At 53.2% G+C, this 20,816-nt stretch overlaps 1 protein-coding gene across 5 annotated transcripts in view; it reads left to right on the top strand.

Moving 5' to 3' along the window:
* Window positions 1-20,816, top strand: part of SBK1 (SH3 domain binding kinase 1) — a 53,228-nt gene that overhangs the window by 17,352 nt on the left and 15,060 nt on the right. The window contains exons 1-2 of one of the 5 annotated variants that reach the window (XM_042239993.2): window positions 9,382-10,217; window positions 11,084-11,315. The exons of 2 other annotated variants lie outside the window; for them this stretch is intronic. The gene's annotated coding sequence lies outside the window, so the exon portion shown is untranslated. 2 more of the 5 variants (XM_042239991.2, XM_042239992.1) reach the window with 2 other exon arrangements.

A 20,816-nucleotide genomic window follows, 5' to 3' on the forward strand; every position in this document is an offset into this window, starting at 1 on the left:
GTCATCAAGGATCAGAAGGGAGTAAGATGAGGCCCTGAACACTGGCGTGGCCCTTTACCTACTTAGCTCAGAATCTGACATTTATTGGTGTAATTAGTATAGAGATTCCCACCCCCACCCCCCACTAGACTGGAAGCTCCTGAAAGCAAGGATTGTCTGTTTAGCCCACCTTTTTATCCTGGTACACTTTTACAGTTGTTATTTAGTCACTCCATCCGACTCTTTTGCGACCCCATAGACTGTAGCCCGCCAAGTTCCTCTGTCCATGGTATTTGCCAGGCAAGAATACTGGAGTGGGTTGCTATTCCCTTCTCCAGGAGACCTTCCAAACCCAGGAACTGAAGCCGGGTCTCCTACATTGCAGGTGGATTCTTTACCCCTGAACCATCGGGGAAGCCCCCTTTATGCAGTAGGTGCCCACGAATAAGTGTGAATGTATGAATTCATGTGTGCATGCAGGAACCCAGAGGTTCCTGATGCTTAGAGGGAAGTGGGCCACATGGCAGCCCAGGTTCCCACCCTGCATGCTCCTCACATGACCCCAAGAACCATACCCGAAGGAGACAGGAGCTGAAACTCCCAGGCTTCCAAACCCCTGTTCCTGGACACACTGAGCTCCCTCTGAGAATCTCCTCAGACATCCTGGGGTGCTGAGCAAATAGCGATTATGGCAGACAGAGAGGAGAACCTTTCACTTACACCTGCATCCTTAAACACTTTAGAAACCCCCATTTACACATAGTTTACACTTGGGGGTGTTAGTGACAGAGACCCAATTCCAACTGACTTCAGCACGAAAGGGACTTTATCAGGTTACAAGACTGAAAAGTCCAGGGACTTCAGGCATGGCTGGATCCAGGGGCTCAAATGATGGCATGTGGCTTCTGATACTCTCCATCTCTTGACTGCTCTCTGCTATGTCGGCTTCTTCCTCTGGGAGGTTCTCCCTGGTGGAAGCCACTCCAGGCTGACATCCCACCCTCTTTCAGTGCAATAGTAAGTTCTGGCACATCAGCCTGGTGTGGATCACAGACCCATCTCAGAAACAATCACTGTGGCCAGGGGGCTGGCATATGCTAACTGATGGGAGCTGGGGTCACAAGCCTAGCCCTAGAGCCGAAGAGGTAAGCCCCACCTTCAGAACCCCTAGTGAGTAGGGAAAGGTATGTCAAGGAATGTGAGTCCCCAAAGGAAAATTGGGGTTCTGTTGGTAAAAATGAGGGGCAGGTGATACTGGGCACCAGAATTCCACTCCAGTTGGAATAGGTGAGCATCAAGCCAACCCCAGGGCCCTGTTCTAAGTGCTCGTTATTTGTGGCAGGCATTGTCCTTTCTCTGCCTGAGTCTCCTTGGAATTCATGCATGCTCATGCTTAGTCGTGGCTGACTCTTTGTGACTCCATGGACTGTAGCCCGCCGGACTCCTCTGTCCATGGGATTCTCCAGGCAAGAATACTGGCGTAGGTTGCCATTTCCTCCTCCAGGGGATCATCCCAACTCAGGGATCGAACCCAGGTCTCCTGCTTGGCAGGCAGATTCTTTATCACTGTGCCACCTGGGGAGCCTCAGATCTCCTTGGGCCCCTTCCCCACTTCTACTCACGTGCATCCTTGCCTCTCTTCCTGAGTACCTCCTCTGTTCCAGTCTGCACTCCCCAACCGGCAGCTCTCACCAATGACTGACACGAGATGGGATATCATATGTGTTCAGTGTGTGTCCGTGTGTGTTCTACACTATCTCTGAGAGCTCTCCAGTGGGTTCACCTCTAGTTGCCCGCAGTGGTAACCTGAGGTGCCTCCCTGCCTCCCTGTCTCTTTTCTCTACCCCTCTACCTGGGATCACCTAACATCAACAACAAAAAAAACTGATCTCAAATTCCTGGTTCAGGGTCTGTTTCTAGGAAACCCAAACTAGGACATCATCAAAGCCAGCCCCCCAGGGATGCATACCAGACCGCACTGGCTTCCTTCAGAATGTCCACGTTCCTGAGGCAGGAGCAGAGACTGAATGGGCTCTGAGTAGCCTCTGCTCCAAGGATGCTCCCTGGTCCCCCTGCAGTAAGTGTGACAGGAGAGGGGCAAAGACCTCTCAGATCCTCAGGTCACAACCTCCAGGGAAGCAGCCACATCCAGCCCTAAGGGGCCTGAGTGTCCTCATCTCCTGTGAGCAGTAGGGACTGGTATTGGGGGCCCAGGAGCCAAATGTATTGGGTTGCCCAAGATGTTCATTCGAGCGTTTCTATAACCCGAAGGAACTTTTTGGCCAATTCAATACTACCCATTCCTATAATCCTCAGAGGTCGAGTTGTTGTTATTCAGTCTCCAGGCTATTTCTGACTCTTTGCTACCCCCAGGGACTGCAGCACACCAGGCTTCCCTTTCCCTCAGCATCTCCTAGAGTGTGCCTGAGTTCATGTCTATTGAGCTGGTGATGCCATCCAACCATCTCATCCTCTGTCACTCTCTTCTGCCTTCAGAGAGCAAGAGGTGAGATCATTTCAGATAGCTCTTAGACCTGGCTTTAGAAAACAGAATCCCCCAGTGAAAAAGTTCTTTTTTTCCTCTCTCTTTCTCTCTCTCTCTTTTTTAAACATTTATTTGGCTGCACCAGGTCTTAGCTGCAGAATGTGGGATCTTTAGTTGCAGTATGGGGGATCTAGTTTCCTGACCAGGGATCGAACCCAGGCCCCCAGCACTGGGAGCTCAGAGTCCCAGCCACTGGACCCCCAGGGAAGTCCCTTTCCTCTCTTTTTCCCAGATCCCATTTAAAAGCATTCCCAGTTAGTAATTTTTATTTTGAAAAAAAGAAAAAGAAAACAGAGAAAAGGGTAACCCTGTGCCTATCCATAACTAAAATCAATGGTAACATTTTATTGTATTTGTGTCAGATGTTTTGAACAAAAAAAGACTAAAATATAACAGATAAAAGTGAACTCCCACGATCTGCCCCAGCCCCAGTCCCATTTCCTGGATTCCATCCCTAAGGGGCAACCACAGATGTCTTCTCAAATCAGCTGGCATGCTTTCAGCTGCAAGGGACAGAATTCCCTTCAAAGCAGCTCCAAGTACAACTCAGTAGCTCTGCGATGTCATAAAAAGCGGGTTCTTTCCTCTCTGTACTTCCCATCATCCTTGGCATCCTGCTGCCCGCCATCACAGAGTTGTATTTCCACCGGGGAGGTGTGGAGCCCATCAGGACTGTTGCTGAACACAATGTTTCTCACTTCAGAATATATTCTCCCAAAAGGTGATGAGAGATTCAAAGATCCATGGCCTCCAGCTGCCATATGTCCTGGGCTGCCCCGCCGCCTTCTCTCTGATCCATCGTGGGTTCTGGTGGATTCATGGTTTTCCTTATCAGCTACAAATTGACTTGTGTCTCCCAGTGGCCCTGAATGTTCCCACTCCTGGCTGTGAGCAGCTTTGGTGCGCGCATGCTCAGTTGCTAAGTCGTGCCTGACTCTGAGACCCCATGGACTGTAGCCCTCCAGGGTCCTCTCACCATTGGACTTCCCAGGCAGGAATACTGGAACACCGGTTGCCACTTACTTCTCCAGGGGATCCTCCCGACCCAGGGACTGAATCTGTGTCTCCTGCATTGGCAGCCGATGCTTTACCACTGAGTCACCAGGGAAGCCCCAGAAGCTTTTGGACCTTTGCCTAAAATGCCGTTGTCTTCAGCATCCTAAGCCTGATCAGCTCTGAGCTACTCGGCCTCCAATGCCACCAGGGTCCCTGATCCTGCGGCACCAGCCAGTTGCCACCAGCAAGGTCCTGGACTCGATGGTGGCCATCCAGGAGAGGAGATTGTCTCTGCACAAGCCGATCACAACGCAGATCAACAAGCCAGGAATGTCCTCTCCCTATCCTGACGGGGGCCAGACGTGATAAGGAGCACCGCAGAACACAGACCACAAGGGCCATCGTTGTTCCACTGATGGAGACGGTCGATATGGCCAAGACACTGTCCCAACAGAGCCCTTTCAGTACGGCTGGTAGAGTGACCCAAACTCATCCAGTTTGAAACACGATATCGTGTCCCACACTGCGGGCAGACTGTTTATGATCTGAGCCACAAAGACCCTCCTCCTACTACAGGACAAGGATTCTATTTCGATTTCTCTGCTTCCCGCAGTGGTAACAGGAACTTCTGACACATCAATGAATATAAAATGCAGCCAACTGGGGGGAAGGTGCATAAATCATCAGAAATCCTGAAGTTCCTGGTCTCACTTGCCTCCCTGCAAGGAGATCAGCAAGTGACCGCCCAGGAGAATGAGGACATGTCAGCAATGGAGAGGGATATGGGCAAGGAAATCTAAATGGAGATCTCTGTTTTCCAGTGTTTCTTCTGTGTCGCTATGGAGGTCACAGTCAAAGTTTACTTTGTGTTCAAATCACCCCCATCAGACTTCCTGGTGGTCCAGTGGTGAAGAATCCATCCCGCAATGCAGGGGACACCGGTTTGATCCCTGGTCCCTGAAGATCTCACATGCTGCGGAGCCACTAAACCTGCGCGCCCTAGAGCCTATGCTCCATAAGAGAAGCTATCACAATGAGATGCCCCCATTCACCTCAACTAAAGAAAGCCTGAGCGCAACAACGAAGACCCAGTGCAGCCAAAAATAAAATTAAATAAATAAATGAAAACTGCAGCCATCAAGACCTTCTCTTGCAAAGGCAGCATTTGCTGTGGATACAAAACTGTGAGTGGGCCAAGGTGGATTGTCTCTCAATGTCAAACAATGTTTGCAGCATTCAAACAGATGCTCTAGTTCTTCTCTTCAGATACACTGTATTGGTTCAGCCTTCCAAGAAGCGAGCCATGATGGGGTCAGATGTGCAAGGGATTTACAGTACGGGGCAGGGAATGCTTGAGAAGGAACATACAGAAGGAGCCAGAGGAAGCTGGGAGAACCATCGGACTGCAAGACAGCCGATATTTGGCAAAGGGAAAGAAGGAAGGAATAGGGGATAGGAAGAGTCTTTAACTGCAGTGCAAGGTTAAGAAAGCTCCCACAAAGCCAATGGAGAGTCCTTGATCTCAAGGGGCCCATCAGAGAAGCCCTGTGTCTCCCAGAACTAGACGTTTGAGAGTCCCTGCCGCACTCAGTCATTAGCTGGGATGGGCTGGAGGGGATCAAAGGCACCTCCTGTGTGAGCTCTGCAGACTCCATGACTGCTGCCCCCAGGGTCAGCAGCCCTGCCGTCAGAGCTCTGGGCGGTGCGTCTTCAGGACTGCCCCATCCCGCCCCTTGTGCCGCATAGCTCTTCCATGGGGGCCGTGAGCCTCTCTTTCCAAGCAGAAACTTTCAAGAGGGAGCATGGTGGAACGAACTATAGCTCCCCTGCCCTCTGCTGCCCTTGACCTGAGGACATAAGTGGTACTCATCTCCCCCACCCCCACCACCACCCATTCTCAATTATCCGAACACTCAACTGTCACCTGGGAAGATCTTGGTGGGTTACCTGGTGGTGTGACCTTTAGTCCTGAAGGGTCTCAACTCTGGGTTGCATGGAAAATTGCTTCAGTCATGTCTGACTCTATGGACTGTAGCCTGCCAGGCTTCCTCTGTCCGTGGGATTCTCCAGGCAAGAATGTTGGAGTGGGTCACCATGCCCTCCTCTAGGGGATCTTCCTGACCTAGGGATCGAACATGGGTCTCTTACATCTCCTGCACTGGCAGATGGATTCTTCACCACCAGCACCACCTGGGAAGCCCAGGCAGGTTAGGGGCTTCTCTGTGGTCCAGTGGTTAAGAATCCACACTGCAATGCAGCGGACACAGGTTTGATCCCTGGTCCGGGAAGATCCCACATGCTGCAGGGCAACTAAGCCCGTGTGCCACAACTAGAGAAAGCCCACGTGCAGCAACCCAGCACAACCAAAAACAAAAGTTACAAAAAGTTTAAAAACCCAAACTCTTGGTTAGCATAACCAATAGATCACTCTGATGGCTCACTGGGTTCCACGTGTATATCTTCCTGCTCCCACTTTGTAGAAGCAGCCCTGCTTTTACCTAATTGGTACTAGAATTACCAATTTTAATAATTGGCCAGCGTACTTCTAGTAACTTCTATTAAACAATCAGGGTCGGTGTCTACCACCAGAACAGTGACTTCTCTTCTTACCTGCTGGTCCCACAACACAGAGTTTCCAGAGTGTCCTGGCAGCAGCCATAGCTGCTTAAATTTTAATGAGACCCATGCTGTGTCCCCTAGTAAGAGTTTGCCCCCTTTAGGGACCAGGACTTCCAACCCTGCAGAGCTGGGGGGTAGGGAGGCCGATTACCCACAATGCACTTTGGCAAACTTACTAATCACACGCGCTCAGTTGCGTCCAATTCTTTGCAACCCCAAGGACTGTAGCCTGCCAGACTCCTCTGCCCATAGAATTTTCCAGGCAAGAATACTGGAGCGGGTTGTCATTTCCTACTCCAGGGGGTCTTCCTCATCCAGGGATCGAACCCATGTCTCTTATGTGTCCTGCATTGGCAGGTGGGTTCTTTACCACTAGCACCACCTGGAAAACCCACTAATCACAGTGGTAGGAATCAAATCCCCAGTTGAAGAATCAGGGATGGCTTCTGCTGAAAGTGGCCTTGAACAGCACTACCCTTGATAACCATGGCTGGGAACATTTCAATTCCACCTCTGCCCTTCTCTAGGCCTCAGTTTCCTCATCTGCAAAAAGAGGACGTACTCTCTAAAAGCTAATGTTCTGGGACTCAGGTGTTAGACCCAGGAAGTTATTCCCTTACCCCTTCCTCCCTCTCTAGTCTCCTTCTATGAGCTGCCCAGTAACTCAAACCCCTCCATTCATTTGAGTTTGGCAATAAGGCCACAGGTGGAAAGGATTAGAACACAGTTAGGATGAAATCTGAAACACTGGCAGGACAGGGAGGAGAGAGGAAAAGCAGACAGACACAGAGGAGACATCTTCAATCCCCACGCCCCCCAACCACACAGCGTGTAGGGTCATCTTAGTTCCCTGCCTGGGGATCGAATCAGTGCCCCTGCAGTGGGAACGTGACGTCCTAACCACTGGGCCACCAGGGAAATCCCCACAGAGGAGGTAGCTTGGAGGAAAGCTGTTTGTAGTACAAGGAAGAGAAGATGTTCTAGACAGAGGAGACAGAAAAACAGAGAGGGGTTCTAGGACGTTCTAGGAACACCAGCTGAGGTCAAGGCCAAATGGAGAAGAGGCAAAAGTAGGAGACTCAAAAGGCTGAGGGCTTTGAATGCCAGGATAAGGTTAGATTTTTTCGGAGGTGGTGGTTGTACAATTGCTAAGTCGTGTCTGACTCTTTGCAACCCCAAAGACTACAGCACACCAGGCTTCCCTGTCCTTCACTATCTCCCAGGGTTTGCTCAAATTCATGTCCATTGAGTCTGTGACACTCTCTAATCATCTCATCCTTTGCTGCCCCCTTCTCCTTTTGCCCTTAATCTTTCCCAGCATCAGGGTCTTTTCCAATGAATTGTCTCTTTGCCTAGGTATTGGAGCTTCAGCTTCAGCATCAGTTCTTCCAAAGATTATTCGAGGTTGATTTCCTTTAGGGTTGACTGGTTTGACCTCCTCCAAGTCCAAAGGACTCTCAAGCGTCTTCTCCAGCATCACAATTTGAAAGTATTTTCAGAGGTAACAGGAAGTTACTGGTAATTTTATGTAGGGGACTAACCCAATCTACTATGTACTTTACGGAGCTGATGGTCACATAGACTTGGATTATTTTTTAAAAGTTTCGATAGAAGCTGGAGGGAGACAAGATAGAAAGTCAGGCAATATTCTTCCCGGCAGAAGTTTGATGGCCCTGGGCCAGATTTGGTCCCAAAGAATGTTTGGTGGCTCAGTGGTAAAGAACCCATCTGCCAATTCAGGAGCCCAGAGTTCGATCCCTGGGTCGGGAAGATTCCTTGGAGATGGAAGTGGCAATCCACTCCAGTATTCTTGCCTGGGAAATCCCATGGACAGAGTAGCCCCGTGGGCTATAGTCCACAGGGTCACAGAGAGTCAGACACGACTTAGCAACTAAAATACCAGTGTTTCATTTGACCCATTCAGTATTTCTGAATTTGGGGAATTCATCTCAAACATTTAAAAGTTGGACAATTAGGGAATTCCCTGGTGGTCTAGTGGTTAGGACTCCACACTCCCACTGCTGAGGGCCTGGGTTTAATCCCTGGGTGGGAAAATAAAATCCCACAAGTTGTGTGGCATGGCCAAAATTGTATTTTAGAATATGGATTCCCTGCTTGAAAAGTCATCTGTCCGCACAGGGCCCATGATACTTCAGTTTGCTTCATCGCCACCATTCCCTATGTTGTCACACCTGAACCTAGTCAGTTTGCAATCAATGGCTCTCAAACTTCTAGAAATGGGGAATTCCCTGGCAGACTAGTAATTAGGAGGGTTCAATCCCTGGTCAGAGAATTAACATCCCACAAGCTGTGTGGCACAGCCAGAAACAAACTCAAGCTTCTAGAAGAACGGAGAGGTGTGGTTGGAAAGAGTGTGCTGGGTGGACAAACAGGAAAGGTGCAGGGGTTTTCTCCTTAGGGAAACAGTGTGGGTGAGGCTGCATGGATGAGGCTGAGAAAGAAAGGAAAATAGAGGCTGGGAGGGTGAGCTGTTCCCATCTCATCTCCATCCTCATTCACCCCGCTTCCTTCCAGGTCATCAATTCCCAGTTACCAGACAGTGGTCCTTCATACCTGGGTAGTGCCTTTGCACATGCTGCTGCCTCGAATCCCCTTCCCTCCCTTCTATCTGGTGAACTCTGTGAATCCCAGTTGCATCTCATGACTGGCTACTGCCTGTTTACAATAGGGGTCGAAAACGCAACCTGGGCTGACTTGACCCTGAAAGCCCCAGTTTACAACCTCTTTCCTAAGTAGGATTTCCTGAGTTAGTTCTCTGAGGTCCTCCTCGGATGGATGGATGGATGGATGGACGGATTGATGAATTTATATCGGATTGCAGAGCGATGTTTCCCTCCTTGAAAAAGACACAGGCTCCGCCCCACAACAGACTGGGACAGTCTGAGACAGTCTGGTCCCGCAGGGGCCTGGAGGGTGGACCAGGTGACCCTCTCAGACTCCCCCGAGTCCCCTCTAACCTCATTCTCGCCCCCTTGTGGGCTCTGACCTAGAAAAGACGGGGATGAAGGAGAGAAGCAGCCCACGGGCGCTAGGACCCAGCGCGGCCGGAAGGCGGGGTGGGGGCGCCGCGCGCCACTCCCTCCGCGCGGGGAAAATCTGCGCCCCGCGGCGCGCGGCAGGAGGGCGCGGCGGGAGGGCGAGCGCGCGCCGGGGATAGTGCGCGTGCGCGAGGGCGCGCGCCAAGCGGGGCGGACAAAGGGGCGGGCGGTGGCGCGCGAGCCGGACGGCGGAGCCGCGGGCTAGGCGGGCAGGTGCGCGCAGGCCGGAGGGCGGAGCCGCGATGCCGCGATGGAGCGCTGCCCGGGCGGGCGCCGGGGCCGGGGCCCGAGCACCGGGCGGAGCGCGAGCCGGAGCCACAGCCGGAGCCCGGACCAGGCCGGGGTCCGGGACCGCAGGGCCGGGCTGCTCGTAGCGGCGGCGACGGAGCCCCCCAGCGGCTGAGGGGCTTCCTCCCAGCTCCTGCCGGTGGCCGGGACTCAGCAAGCCCCCGCAGCCGGGGAGCGCGGGGATCCCCCACCACCACATCCAGGACCCAGAGACCTTTAGGAAAGCGAGTGGCCCCCCAGCTCCAACAGAGATCGACTCCCCACCCGGGGAAAGCGGAGACTACCTCCGTATTCAGAAGACAGCGACCTCCCTGCGGTTCCGCGGACTCCCCCTCTTCAGTCTGGGCCCCCACAAGACCTAGAACGCAGTGACCCCCTGTCCGGGATTGTGGGGACCCCTTCTCAAGATCCTGGCCATTACAACTCCACACCTCAAGACACGAAGATCCAGCTCAGAACGCCCCTAGATCAGGGGTCTTAGATCCCCCGATTCCGGCGCACAGAAACCCCAAATCTAGGGACCCGAGGACAGCAAGAGCTATCCCTCACCAGCAAGAGGCTTCGGGGACCCCCACTGAAAGCTCCAGGACCGGGGCGACTGAGCCCCTCGCGGCCCCTTTCTCATCCCGGCCCATGATCGTGGCGCCCTGAGCCCCCCGGGCCGGGCTGACGACGGAAACCGAGACGGCGCCCAGGCCCCCTGCCGCGGCGTCCCCGCGGCCCCAGCTCAGGTAAGCCGGGCCCAGGTGAGGGGCAGCAGGTGAGTGGCCTCCGAGGCCCCTAGTCCTGCAGGTGGGGAAGGAAGTATGGGGTGCGCACGGCCCCCTCCCCAGCGTCGCCATGGAGCCGAGGCTGAAGGACGTCTCTTTGTGTCTCGCTTGGAGGAGCCGCCCCCTCCTCCTCTCCCTTCCCCCACCCCCCACCCTATCCCTGGGGTTCGGGCACAGCTCCCCAGACCGCGGGGGAGTGGTGGCAGAGACCCTTCGGCCGCGAAGAAGGGAGAAGAGGGTGGGGAGTCCACCCCCCAAAATCGCGAGCCTGGAGCTGTTGGGACCCTTGGTCCTTGGAGGATATACACCCCTCCTCCCAAGGCCAGGTTGAGTTCTCAAGTGAAGTCCTCTCCTGGGAAGAGAAGATTTGGGGTGTCCACAGGTGAGGGGGCCTGCAGTGGGTGGCCCTAGGGTGATGGCTGGGGCTTTGGGTGTGTGTCTTTGTCTGTGAAAGTCAAGGAAGGGGTGTGTTTGAGAGAATGAGTGGGATCCCCTTCTTTTCTCTATGATCCCATTGCACCCCCCCTCACCCAAACTACAGGGGGCGTGGGGGGATCTTCACCCAGGCCATACATTGTGCTCCCTGCAGGACAAGGAGGAGGGGACAAGCCCTTTCTAAAGTGAGGCTCTGGTTTCTGGGGAGGGGAAGAAGTCTGGATCAAGGAGCCATTTCAGGTCAGGGCACCTTTCTGTCCCCATTTGCCCCAGGGGCAGCAAAGCCAAGGCTCTCCCTTGTCCTCCTGACCTCTGGGACACCCAGGGCCAAACCGCAGGTGGGGTCAGTGTGTCCTGGACAACCAAGGAACCATTCTAGGTTCCGGCTTCAGCTTTACAGGTGGTGTACAAAGCAGTATCCCCGCCCGGCCATCAGTGAGGTCCTGAACCCCAGCCCCTGCAGCTCACGGGAGGATGAGAGGCCCAGGGGATGTTTTATCCTTGAATTCTGGATCAGAGGTCCTGAGAAGGGACGGGACCGTGCAAGGGAACACACGGAGCCACTGGGGTGTCCACCAGCCTCCTCTCTCAGCCCTCTGCATGCGAACAGTGATGCTGAAGAAGGTACGACTCTGGGTACAGGTGGCCCCACCAGGAGTTCCTTTGTTCACTGGTTCATTCAACAAACCTTTTAGCTAGTGTCTGTGAGGTACCAGGTACTGGAGTCAAGGTCCTTTTTCCCACTTCATCCCCTTTCCTGATCTTTCCTGTTCATCACGTCTCTGGGCTGTTCTCAATTTGTCCGTACTTGGTTGGACCAGTTGAGGTGGGTCTGGTCAGTTCTGATCCCACACCTGAAGCGTCTGAGCCTGGGTAGCAGATTCCTCTTCTCCCCACTTCCCAGTACCAAGTGCCCCCATCCCTACGTGCTACTGGTGTTGACTTAAAGGGTGGGATGTGGTCAGCAGGAGAAGAGGCTTGGGGGCTCCAGGTCAGACCCCTGGCGGCCCTGCCTTCAAATTCAAGGACATTTGAGACAGCCCCCAGCCTCAGCTCAGGCTGTGGGGGAGCCAATTGCCCTGAAGACTGGGTGACCTTGGGCAAGCAAGTGGCATCTCCCAGAGAGAACGACAGCAAGCCATTCACTCTGCAGCTGGCAGGGTGGATGTGGATCGCACCTGGGCCCGCAGAAGTATCCAGGTGTGCCCTCTCCATCTCTAAAGGAGCTCCTCTTCCCCCACTGGCTTCCCAAGAGCCCAGGGCCTTGTCAGACAACTCACCGGCAAAGGAGTGGAGTCGGTGGCTAAATGAGTGGAGATTTGAGTCACTGTGACTAGGGAAAACCACCAAGAGACCAGAGGGAGACAGAGAGTAAGCTCTTCCCTCCAGGCTCACCTGCGATGGCTCCCCATTGAGTCTGGAATGAGCCCTTTGCAGTGTGACCTGAAACCACCTCCCAAGCATCACCTCCTGTTCGTTCCTCACTCTCCATCCTCTACTTCGGGCTCATCTCTGTCCCCCAGCTCCTTCCTTCCACCACGTGTTGTTTCCCTGACCTGAAAAGCCCCACTGCAGGATGGCTCACGGGCAGCGCTCTGTCTCCACCCTCCCCTTTGGCTCTGACCTGGGCTGGCACAGAATGGAGAGCAGAGCTGGGCTGGGTGATGGTTGGTGGCTGTGAGAGTGTATCTCCATCTCCAGACTCCGAACTCCAGGAGACAGGACCAGGTCTGTCCCCCACTCCCCGCAGCATCGGCTTTGCCTAACCCAGAGCCCAGCATATTGTATAGCACATGTTGTCAAACACAACTTCTCGACACATTTTGTTGATCCAAACAGTGTTTTTCTCCTGTTTGTTGCCAATGCTAAACAAACATGCAGTGTCACATACAAATATTGATCTGGGGGTCCTCTTGAAAAATCAAATGCTGTGACAAGCCCAGACCAGAGCTGAAGAATGATGACCTCCTTTAGGCAAGCTGTCATCATCTAGCTGGCCCCAGGCCCCACCTGGCCTGTTCACTCATTTACATGACCTGCTGGTCCCTCTTGTAGCATCTAGCTTTGCAGGCCTAAGGTAGAGGCCGGAAAATGTTTGCTCAGCGGGTGACCTTTGTCTCTGTATATCTGTGCATTCAGGTCTTCCCTGCCTCCCGCGTGGCCAGGTTAGAACAACCACAGAGCAGCAGCTCTCCAAGGTCTTTTAGGCCAAGAGATGAAGTGAGCCTGAATTCCTCCATTAGCCAGAAGCATCTCTTCCCTGGTCTCACTTTACACTCTGGGCCCCATCTTATGCCCCTTCCCCTCTTCTAGAAGGATTCAGCCAGCAAAATCCTGTTTTAACTGTCCCACATGACGTGGGAGCAAAAGTCCCAGGTGCTAGACCAAGGTCTTGCTGAGGCCTCGTGGGGGAGGACTGCCCTCCAGGCCTCAGTTTCCCCATGTGTCAGGGAGGAATTGGACTAGAGGTTCTGTCAGCTATAATCTTCCTCCTTGTTCTAACACTCTAGGACTGAATCTAAAGTGCTCTAAGTTTTGGTCAGGCAGAAGAGGTGGGGGGGGGGGTCTCAAAGTCATGCAAAAATATTAACCTACCCTAAACATTGAGGAAACCAAGGGGTGATACTAAGTAGCTGCACAGGGGTCAGGAATCAGTAGTGGGCCCCAGGCACAGGGCATGTCCCTAGAAGAGGGTGTGCTGTCTTCCTGGATAAAGGTCAACAGCATCCTGAGGCCAAAGGAATCAGCAGAGCTCTGTAGTTGAGCTCTGGACTTCTGGGGTTTGAATCGCCACTGTGTGACCTCGGGCAAGTCACTTAACCTCTCTGAGCTTCATTTTACTTATGTGGAAAACAAGGATAATACCTACCTCAGGGTCAGCAGGGGGATTAAGTGAACTAAAGCATGAAAAGGGCTTTGGACAGGATCTGCCAGGTGGCATTACCACCAAGGGTTACTCATCCACTTGCCAATGCCCTTTCCAATAGGAGCCAGTTGTGCTCAGAAACTATTCTTGATTTTCCTACTGGGGAAGCCAGAGGGCTTTTCCCCTCAGGAAAGGGGAGGTGGGTGTTTGAGTAGTTCTGTGTGGTGCTTAATGACATGCCCCTGCTATGGGTGGGGGTAGGGTGAAAGTCAAGCCTGAGGGGTGGGATCTATGTTAGCTGTAGCTGAGGTCCTCTTCCTGACCAGAGCTGCTTTCCAGGTGAGGTATTTGCCAGGCTTGTGTCCCCAGACTTCCTGTCCAGGCAGATGGGCCTCTGGCCAGAGCCAGACCAGCATCTCCAACAGATGTGTTCTGCTCCAGGCTTCCCCCTCCCTCCCCGACTTCCTTAGTCCCTCTTCGGTCTCAGAAAGCTGTGGCATAAAGTCTGGTGGGGCCCTAAGAGCACCTCTCCTCTCCTGTCCTTCTCCCCATCCTCCTCTCCCCCCACCGTATAGCTTGGCCACAGCCTGAGAAGGGGACAGGTCTAGACTCCCAGCTCTGCCCTGATTCGGGGAGCCATGTAATATCAGGGTTCTGGGAAGCATTTTTTAGTGTCAAGTGTCCCACGTCGGTCTCTGGACATCCCCTCTCCCATAACACGAAGAACAGCACCTCATTAACCCAGTGTGGGGATTTGAGCCCAGCCCTATGAACTCCCAAAGGTTCATGTGAAACTGACATCAGAACTGCCTCTACCCCTCTCCAGCTGTGTGACCTTGGATGAGGCAGTCTCCTCCATCTTCAATTTCTTCTGATGAAGAATGGGAATAGTACGAGCTCCTTCCTAGTGTGGGGAGGTTTACATGATCGAGCACTTATAATGGCACCTGCTACTTAAGTATTTGCTTATGACTTCTGCCACTGGCTGCAGGGTCCACGATGAGTGGATCCAGCCACTGTGACTCCCTTCCTTGTGGCCTTAGCCAGTCCTGGGAGAGGCAGAGAATGTTCCAGCTGCCTCTGCATGTTGGGATGACCCTGAGGGGCAGGGATGGGGACTGGTTAGTGGACAGGATAGAGCCTCCTCCTGGTCAGGCCCTGTAGAGGCTGTACCAATCTCCACCCCAGGATAGCTCCTCATCTGATGGGCCCGCAACATAGCAAGAAGGTGTCTTGCTCTCTCGAACTGGGGGCCCACAGTCCTAAGGCAGATCAGATCATCCCACTCTGAGAGCTCAGGTACCTGCCAGCCCTGATCCTACATGTCTCCAGGAAGTGCAGCGGGACCCGCAGTTAACAGGGTTAGTGGCCAAAAGCACAACTTCTCGACCCGCTGTATGACCTTGGGCAAGGTGCTTAGCTTCTCTGTGCCTCAGATCCCTCAGCTACAAAAAAAGGGGATGAGACTAGTCCTTGACTTGTAGTGTCATAGTGAAGACTCAGTGATGAAGCTGTGTAAAGTGCTGTGAATGGCACCAAGTACCCTCTATGCTTTGCTGTTAATATCAGCCCCCTGAAGCCCTGAGCAGAAGGGGAATGTTAGCCCCATTTTACAGGTGGGGAAAAAAAAAAAAAGAGGATTGGGCTAAAGGTCTTTACTCAAGCGTCCATATCTAGGATTCAGAGAGGATTCTATCCATCCTTCCATCATTCACACACAGCCCACAGGGCATGGCCAGACAGAAGGAACCGGCAGACACTAACTTGAGCTCTGGCCATGTTCCTGGACATACTGCCCTCACACCTCACCTGGGGCCACAGCAGCTGAGAGCTGCAGCACCGAGGAATCTTCGAAGGAAGCCTGAAAGGCTCCCCACTCCTTCTTCTCTTGGCCCCTCCAAGGACAGTGGTGGGATGCTGCTGGCCTGAAGGGGTCTCTGAGTGCAGCAGGGTCAGGTTCCTGCTGTCTCTTGGCCTCTCGGGGCCTGGCGCATGGGCTGGCTTCAGGAAAGGTTTGCTCAGGTTCAGAGACTGGCACGCATCTTACTCGGAGTGAAAGGCAGGTCCTCACTGCGGCCTCCGAGGCCCTGTCCACTGCCCCCCACCCCTTACCTCTGCCATCCCCTCTGGCCCTTGTCCCTTACCCACTACTTCAAGCCATGCCAGCCTCCTCACAGTTCCCTGAGCACACCAAGCACAGCACATGCCTCTGCCAGGAGGACTCTTCCCCTACAAGATCCACAGTCTCCACAGGACTTGCCTGGGTGTCCAGTGGCTAAGATTCCAAGCTTCCAGTGTAGGGGGCCCAGGTTCGATCCCTGGTCAGGGAACTAGATCCCACAGGCTGCAACTAAAGACCCCGTGTGCTACAACCAAGACCCAGTGGAGCCAAATAAAATATTAAAAAAGACTCACAGGCCTACAGTTCTCCATGTGCTTACACCCTTCTCAGTAGGGCCTTTCCTGACCCCCTCGTCCCCTGTCCTACAGTTCCATTCCCCACCCCCAGCATTTCCTTGCCTCTCCCTGCTTTGTTTTTTTGTTTAGAACATCCTCTTACTTATCTTTATCATTGTCTGTCTCCAAATAAGAATGTAACGTCCTTGAGGACAGGGCTGTTTGTCTGGTTCATGAATGTATTCCACCTCCAAGCACATAGTAGGTGCTCAGCAAACATCTGCTGAATGTTCTGGAGCCAGGCAGAGCTCTGTAAGCCATGCCCTAAATGCGTGCCACTGGACACGTCACTTAGCTGCCCCATCTCTGAGTCTCAAGTCTCCTGCGCAGTGAAGGATATAATGGGAACAGCAAGAGCAGCTTCTCCTAAAATGGTTGTGAAGTATGAATGAGTCAATATGTCTAAAGTACTTTAGGTGGTTCATAAATGTCAGCTATTATTAATAACACTTTAACCCAGACCACTATTAACCCTATTTCCTGACAAGGAAATGGAAGCACAGAGAAAGCAAGTGACTTACCCAAGTGACTTCTTCATGGCAGGATGTGGTGGTGACCTGGTTCCACCCAGGGGGGACTGAAACTGGGCTCCAGGCTCCCAAGCTAGGCTGCATCTCCCCTTCCATCCCTCGCTAGGGGTCAGGGCAGGGGGCCGCAGAGAGGGCTGGGGAAGGGCTCCGCTCTGCAGGGAGCCTCTTGCTCACCCACCCAGTGACTGCCCCCTTCCACTGGTGGCCGATCAGCCAAGGACCCTGAGGGCCAGGCTGCCCGCATCACCCAGCAACAAGGCTCATGCCTCCTCCCGCACCCATAGGGGCTGCCACAGGCAGGTTGGGAACAAGGAGGCCCAGGGCTCCCACCTCCCCTCAGGGCCTGGCTAGAACGCCTATCCCAGCTCTGGGCACCAGCTGCAGGCAGGCGTAGCACAGACTATTAATAACCACCAAGGCTGTGCCCTGGGGAAGGGGCAGACTGCGCCAGCTGGGCAGGAGGCTGAGGCAAAGGCTGGAGCCAGAAGCAACCTGGCAGCACAGGGAACCCCAGGCTGCCCCTGGTGGGGAGGGCAGCGGGAAGCAGGCCGTTGCCAGCCTCTGCTGCTTGATCTCGGGTCAGTCTCAGCTCTCCCTCTCAGTCTCCTCACCTGGGAGATGTGGGGCGGGGGGGCGGTGCTACGTGATCTCCAAGGTCCCTCCTGGCTCAGGCAGGTCTGGGGGGTGAGATTTAGCAGAGCTAGTATGGCCCCCATGTCCAGCCTAGAAAACCAAGACACTCAAGACGGTACAGCGTCTTCAGGGTCCAGGATGGAACCAAGGTCTCAGTCCCCTCCGTGCAGCAAATTCTTACCAAGCATCTGCTCTGTGCCAAGCACTGTAGGAAGTGCCCCTTTAACTCTCACAGAAGCCCATCACGTTAAATGGGCATTCTCATCCCATTTTACTGATGGACAAACTGAGGCTTAGTCAGGCTTAGGCAGGGGATACAGCCAGAATATGCACCATGAGGGGAAGATGAAAAGATCTGAGAATATTCTCCTCTTCCTCTTGAGCCAGAACGGAATGTTTGGTGGAGTCTGTTATTTGTGTCAAAGGACCAAGGAGAGGGAGAGGACTTGCCTGGCCTCTCTTACGGGCTTCTCAGGGCCCTGACGTCATATGCAGAAGTGTGTAGGTGGTGGCTGGGGACATTTTTCAGGGTAAAGAGAACCGAGACTTTGGTGACCCATGAAGGAACATGAAATAGCTCGTTTCCTAGATTGGAAACTTGTGCAGATAAGGGTCTGGGGGCAGGGCTGCACAAGGTTCCCTGGGCATGAGCAGCAAAGGCCAGAGCTTTCCCAGGCAATTCACACTTCTCTTTTTGGGGTGAGAGGACCCAGCTCTGGACCACCTCCCCCACCCCCGCCTCACTTGCAGTGGATGGGAGAGCCCACGTGTGAACTGATTTCTACTGAGAAGGTGTTAATTGACAGAGAACCAGACTGGGGCACTGGCCGTGGGGGAGGAGGGGGGCGGGCTCCCCTTGGGGGTGAGTGTCAGGGGGGTTCCCAGCTCCCCCACCTTCCTGAGCCTGGGCCAGCTCCATGTGGTGATTCAGGGCAACCAAGCTGGGCCACTCCTCCCCACCAGGCCCCTCTCTGGGGATGCCCATCCCAGGGTGCTGAGCCTGGGTGAGTGGGCACCATCTCCCCTCACACTCTCCCTTGGGATTGTCTGGCCCCCTAACCATGCCTGGTTCCTTATATCCCCCTAGATCCAACAGGACTGTACCCAGTGAAAATTTAATTCTCACCCTGCTCCTGGTCATTCAGTTCCCACTTCTTTCCCCAGACGTTCATTCATTCGTTCACCAAAATTTATTAAGTTTTCTACTATGTGCCACGCACTGCGCTAGCTGGTGATACAGCAGTGAACGAGACCAGCCTGACAGAGTCCCTGCCCTCCTGATGTTTACATTCAGGTGGGGAAGAGAGACATCCACAATAGACGTTATGTTAGACAGGGCTATGCTCTGCTGGGGGAGAAAGTAAAACAGGAAAAGGGGAGTGCGGTAGGATAGCGCTAGTTGAGAAGATGCTGTTGGAACAGAACTTGGAGGAAATGAGCCACGTGGATGTCTGGGGGCAGAGGGAACAGCTCCCGGGTGGGGAGCTGGCGTGTTCAGGGAACAGCAGAGAGACCAGTGTGTCTGGAGCAGCAGGAGGGACGAGACAGGTCAGAGGGGTAAATCAAGGGCTGTTGTAAGGACTTGGACTGAGATTGGGAGCCCCTGGAGGGTGATGCGCCAGGGAGTGATGTGGTCTGATTGGTGTTTGATGGGCTCCCTGGGTGCTGTGTCAGGAGAGGTTGAGGGGGGTGGGGAACAGTAGCTGAGCCCTGATGATGGCTCAGAACAGTAGGAGTGAGTGCTGAGGATGGTCAAGCACCTTCATTAGTGTCTGGTTGCATCCAGAGTTACTTTATGCAAATGCAAGCAAATAAGAAACCTATTCCTGTTTCCCCCCTCACTTCAAAATAATGTACTAAACAAAGTGATATGGAGGCCCAGAGAGAGCCAGGAAGCGGGTGGCAGCTGCTGTGTCCCACAGCCCTCTCCTGATGACTGGGGTGGGCCAGTGGCACAGCCCCCTGGGGGACATCAGGCTCTGTATAGAAATCCCAGGTGCACTCATCCTTTAACCTGGCAACCCACTTCTAGAATCGATCCTACAGACACACCTGCCAACTGCCACAGGACTTGTGTACAAGGCTGCTCATTGTTTGTGGCAGCAAAAGGTTGAATGTACACAGTCAGCATCTATCAGTTGGTTAAATAAATGGCAGTGTCTATATCCATGGGCTTCCCAGGTGAATCAGTGGTTAAAAAATCCACCTGCAATGCAGGAGATGTGGGTTTGATTCCTGGGTCAGGGAGATCCCGTGGAGAAGGAAATGGCTACCCACTCCAATATTCTTGTCTAGGAAATCTCGTGGACGGAGGAGCCTGGCGGGCTACAGTCAATGGGGTCGCATTAGAGTTGGACATGACTTAGCAACTAAACAACATTAACAACCTATATTCAGACAAACCTTTTCATGCCCTGGGGGCTTTGGTCTGTCAGCAGTTCCTCTGTCCTGCAGTCCAGCCTCCTTGGACCTCCCCTAGCCTTGCATTTAATGCCAGCCCGGGTGCTGTCCACACCTGTGGTGCTGAAGATAATGGAGCTGGAGGGAGGTCTGGGCTGCAAACCAGAGACCAAAGATAGGAAAAGGGAGACAGAGCAGGAAGCATTCAAGGTTCAATTCCCAGCTCTTCCTCTTACCAGCTAGGTGACCTTGGGCAAACTGCTTAACCCCTATGAACCTCAGGATCCTTATTTGTAAAATGGGGTTGCTGTGAAGATTGAATGGCAGCAGCAATGTAAAGCATTGGCAATTGAGAAAATAAATAGTCATTTTGATTATTAATCATTTTAGAGGCTGTAATGCATAGTGGAGAAGCGTTTGGACACTGCAGTGATAATGCCTAGATTGGAATCCTGGCCCCACCACTTACTGGATGGATGGTCTTGATCAAGTGACATGACTTGCTCTATGCTTCAGTGTCCTTGTCTGTAAACTGGAGTGAATAATAGAGTAGACGAGTTCATTTACATGAGGGACTTGGCACAGGACAGGGGTTCCTTAAGTGTTAGCTGTTGCTGTCAACTTCCTCTCCCTTGTATTCAGCATTCTGATCGTGGCACCCCAGCCTCTCTGTTCACAGTGACCAGTGTCGCTCACCGCCACTCCCATCTCTGCTGTGTTTGGGGCTGGGGGCTGTTATAGGGAGATAGCACCTTGTCCTACAGACGCCCTGGCTTCTAGTCCAGCCCTGCCACTGACTCTGTGATTTTTGAGCAAATCGTTGTCCTCTTCTGGCCATCAGTCTCTGCACCTGTAAAATGGGGCTAATGATATCTCATGCAGACCCTTGAGAAAATAGCTATGTGCCTGCAGGGTCACATTCAGGAAAGCCAAGATATAAAAAGTTACAGCTTCCCAAACACGTAAAGAATTATTCACCCAGCATTTGTCACACCCTGGCTAAGAGCTAGGAATAGCAAGATGATTAAGGCATGGGGCTTGCTTTCAAGGAGCTCTTGGGTTTCTTGCTAGATTGTCAGTCCTCTTCAAGGCCCATTTGGGTGTCACCTCCTCCAGGAAGGCACCCTGATCCCCACTGCCAGTGTCCTTCTTGGAAATGGCAGAGCACTGATCATGGCCTTCCTGGCCTTATGATTATCTGAGTCCTTCTTTGGTTTGCCTCCTTGATTTGTAGGCTCA

Source organism: Ovis aries, chromosome 24, assembly GCF_016772045.2.
Source record: "Ovis aries strain OAR_USU_Benz2616 breed Rambouillet chromosome 24, ARS-UI_Ramb_v3.0, whole genome shotgun sequence".
Classification (NCBI taxonomy): Eukaryota; Metazoa; Chordata; class Mammalia; order Artiodactyla; family Bovidae; genus Ovis; species Ovis aries.